Source organism: Syzygium oleosum, unplaced genomic scaffold (assembly GCF_021117445.2).
Source record: "Syzygium oleosum isolate NSW1041296 unplaced genomic scaffold, Sole_v2.1 Sole_v2.06, whole genome shotgun sequence".
NCBI classification, from domain to species: Eukaryota; Viridiplantae; Streptophyta; class Magnoliopsida; order Myrtales; family Myrtaceae; genus Syzygium; species Syzygium oleosum.
Window position 1 is genome coordinate 4,888,245 of NW_026607490.1, and position 4,881 is coordinate 4,893,125.

Consider the following 4,881-nt stretch of genomic DNA (forward strand, 5'->3'; position numbering starts at 1 on the left):
ACACTACCGAAAAACAGTGCAAATGCAGAGAGCGTGTAAAAACAGAGGAAGAATGATTTCGATAAAAATAGAACGCAGGGGAGAGCATTTCGGGAATAATAACGGCCGATTAAATCTGTCGTTACAAAATCAATACGAATAACGGACGATTAATTCTGCCATTATAAAATCAATACAAATAACGGACGATTAATTCTGCCGTTATAAAATCAATACGAATAACGGATGATTAATTCTGCCGTTATAAAATCAATACGCATGGGAATAACTGTTGATTAAATCTGCCGCACGTTACGAAATTCGTAACAGTTTGAGTTGAAAAAATAAATCAGAAGGCAAAATTGGGCTTGTCGCGAGGCCCACTTTTCGGTCCTGCAATCGTGTACGCGGGATGTGCGCTCGCGCCCAAGTTTCAACTTGTCAAGCGTCGGATTTGCACCCCTCCCTGCGCCTGCGCGCGAGGCAGAGAGTTTGTGCTATGATAATTACCACTTCAAATAAGTGTAACTGTATATAAAGCACTCCATAGCCTTCTTTCTTTTCCGATGTGGGAATAGTGTTTTTCCTCTTCCCACTTCCAACTCAAGGGTGTTCTTTGAGCATCAATTTCTCATTCATTCACCCATCAATTTATCCCATATTTCCAACAATCCCCCACATGAATGAAAATTGTTTTAGTTTTGACTCTGTGATAGTGTTCAACAATTGAAACCTGCATAGGATAGGTAGGTATTACCCTTTGAACCTTCCCTTGTGAAAGTATATTTACTTTACTAGTTGTCCAGTAGACATGATGTCCTTGAACTGTCCAGCTTTCTTATGTAAATGAACCATACACTTCACACAGGAATCATCTAAACGTTTGTTCAGTTCTCATAGTTATGCTCGTTTTGGCCATGAACATCAACCTGGTTCTGCAAGAGTTTCTAAAGAATTTAGCCCTTAAATAATTCTCCTTTGAAGCGGCCCCACTTCTCTCTCACATAGGTGATTACTTAATTTTGAGTAATTTGTTTACTCCACTTAAGAATCATTAAAGCAAAATGCTATCCTTTCCATTACAATATCACTGTTATTTTATATAGGAATGGTTTTAGGGATAACCCCCACAGTGACATCACTAAGTTTATATAATTAGGTTGTCCCTTTGAACCTAGATCTTGGGATCTCCAGTCAACTAGGTTGGGTTTCCTTTATACCAACTTGTTCTTTCATGGGCTTCAGTCCCATTCCTCTTGTCGATTTCTCAACTAACTCTCTGTTTAACCCTTTGGTTAGCGGATCCGCAATATTATCCCTTGACTTTACGTAGTCAATAGAGATAATTCCTGTTGAGAGTAGTTGTCTAATGGTATTATGTCTACGACGTATATGTCTAGACTTACCATTATACATATTACTCTGTGCTCTTCCAATCGCAGATTGACTATCACAATGTATACTTATTGGTGGCACAGGTTTTTGCCATTTTGGAATATCCTCTAAGAAATGGCGTAGCCATTCAGCCTCTTCACCACATTTATCTAATGCTATAAATTCAGATTCCATTGTGGATCTGGTTATAACAGTTTGTTTACAGGATTTCCAAGATACGGCTGCTCCTGCTAGTGTGAATACATATCCACTAGTAGATTTTGAGTCTTTTATATCAGATATCCAGTTCGCATCACTATATCCTTCCAGAACAGCTGGGTATCTGGTATAATGCAGGCCATAATTCCGAGTATATCGTAAGTACCTGAATACTCTCACTATTGCTTTCCAATGGTCAGCACTCGGATTGCTTGTATATCTACTTAATTTACCAACCGTATAGGCAATGTCTGGTCTAGTACAACTCATTAAGTACATTAGACTTCCAACAACTCTAGAATACTCTACTTGAGAAATACCCTCTCCTCTATTCTTGGAAAGATGAAGACTATTGTCTAATGGTGTTCTAGCTAGCAATACCAGAATCATTCATGTTGAATTTTTCAAGAATCTTGTCCACATAGTGTGACTGGTTTAAAATAAGACCTTCTGATGTTTTTGTGATTTTAATTCCTAAAATCATATCAGTAGGTCCCATATCTTTCATGTCAAATCTTGAATTCAACATATACTTGGTAGATTTGATCATTTTATCATCACTACCAACAATTAGTATGTCATCTACGTAAAGACACAAAATGACATAGCCATTTGTCGTCTCTTTAATGTAGACACATTTATCACATTCATTGATCTTAAAACCATTGGTAATCATTGCATTATAAACTTTTCATGCCACTGCTTTGGTGCTTGTTTTAGGCCATACAATGATTTCACCCATTTACAGACTTTCCTTTCTTGTCCTGGAACTATAAAACCCTCAGGTTGTTCCATGTAGATTTCTTCATCCAAATCACCATTTAGGAAAGCTGTTTTTACATCCATTTGATGTACTTCGAGATTTCGCAATGCTGCAATTGCAAGTATCATCCTAATGGAAGTTATTCTCGTCACAGGAGAATAAGTATCGAAGTAATCTAAGCCTTCTCGTTGTTTGTATCCTTTGATCACAAGTCTGGCTTTGTACTTATCAACAGAGCCATCTGCTTTCATTTTCCTTTTAAAAATCCATTTGGACTTTAAAGGCTTACGACCAGGAGGAAGATTCACTAGCTCCCAAGTATGATTCTGCAAAATAGAATCAACTTCACTTTTTATTGCTTCTTTCCAAAGAGGTCCCTCAGAAGAATTTACAGCTTCTGCATAATTTAATGGTTCCTTTTCTAACAAATAAGTTAGAAAATCATTTCCAAAAGATTTTTCCACTCTTGCTCTTTTGCTACGTCTCAGTTCTAGTTCATGATCTGAGTCATGAATTTCATGAGCCGAATCGTGACTTTCTTCATTCATAGTTTCATTCTTTCGTTTAGATGAACTTGATCCATCATTGGATTTACAAGGAAATACATTTTCAAAGAATGATGCATTCCTAGATTCCATGATCGTATTCTTGTGTATATCTGGAATTTTAGATTCATGTACAAGAAATCGATATGCATTACTGTTATGTGCATAGCCTATAAAGATACAGTCCACTGTTTTAGGACCTATCTTTGTCTTCTTTGGTGTTGGAACCGCCACTTTTGCAAGACACCCCCACACTCGCAAGTGTTTGTAGGATGGTCTCCTACCTTTCCATAACTCATAAGGGGTTTTATCCTCTTTCTTTCGAGGTACCTTATTTAAAAGGTAATTGCTTGACAATATAGCTTCTCCCCACATATTTTGAGGCAAACCTGAATTTAGTAATATCGCGTTCATCATTTCTTTCAATGTGCGATTTTTACGTTCAGCAACACCATTTGATTGAGGAGAGTAAGGCGCAGTTATTTCATGTATAATTCCGTGTTGTGCACAGAATTCACCAATTGGTACTTCGTACTCGCCACCTCTATCACTTCTCAATCTTTTAATTCTCTTATTAAGTTGATTTTCAACTTCATTCTTATAGAGAATAAATTTCTCTAAGGCTTCATCTTTGCTTTTAAGCAAATACACATAACAGTATTTAGTGTTATCATCGATAAAGGTAATAAAATATTTATTACCACCTCTCGTTTGTACGAATTTCAAATCGCAAACATCACTATGAATTAATTCAAGGGGTTCGGTGTTTCTTTCAATTGTTTGAAATGATGATCTCGTTAATTTTGCCTCAACACAAATTTCACATTTATGTTTTGAATCAATTTGAAATGAAGGTATATGTTCCAAGTTAATTAATCTACGCAATGTATCATAATTAACGTGTCCTAGTCTACCATGCCATAAATTGGAAGACTCAAGCAAATAAACGGAAGACTTATTATCTTTATTGATAATTGTCATTACATTGAGCTTAAAAAGCCCATCAGTTACATATCCCTTCCCCACATACATTCCGGATTTAGACAAAATAACTTTATCTGACTCAAATACCATACGAAATCCATGCTTGTTCAACAGAGACCCAGAAACCAGGTTCTTTCGGATTTCTGGCACATAAAGAACATTGTTGAGAGTCAGCTCTTTTCCTGAGGTCATCTTCAGCAACACCTTCCCTTGGCCTTCGACAGCAGAAGAGGCAGAGTTTCCCATAAAAACCTTTTCCCCATTAATTGGTTCAAGATTTGTGAACAGGTCCTTATTGGAGCATATGTGCCTAGTAGCACCAGTGTCAATCCACCATTCCTTCGGATTGGACCCAACTAAGTTTACTTCAGAAACCATTGCAGAAAGGTTTATGTTTGACACGTCTTGAGCGATGCCACTCACAATATTTGTCTCATAATTCTTCTTCTTCGGAAGTCTGCATTCCATAGATCTATGCCCCATTTTACCACAGTTGAAGCATTTTCCTTGAAACTTGTTCTTGGAAACTCCTCCTTTTGGTCCCAACTTTGGCTTGGCAATCTTCTTGTTCTTGTGGCCTTGCCTAAGCTCCACAACATTTGCCTTAGCTGTAGTAGGATTGAACCCTTTGCGTTCAAATCCTCTATTGTCTTCTTCAATTCGAAGTCTAACAATCAGCTCTTCCAGGTTCATTTCCTTTCGCTTATGCTTGAGATAGTTCTTGAAATCCTTCCACCCAGGAGGTAGCTTTTCAATAATAGCAGCCACTTGGAAGGTTTCACTCAAGATCATTCCCTCAGCCAGAATTTCATGCAAGATCACTTGAATTTCTTGCACTTGACTGATCACAGTTTTAAAGTCCACCATCTTATAATCAAGGAATCGACCGACAACAAATTTCTTTGCTCCGGCATCCTCTGTTTTATATTTTCGGTCCAAGGCTTCCCATAACTCCTTTGCCGTCGTTTTTGCACAATAGACATTGTACAATGAGTCATGTAGGCCATTCATGACATA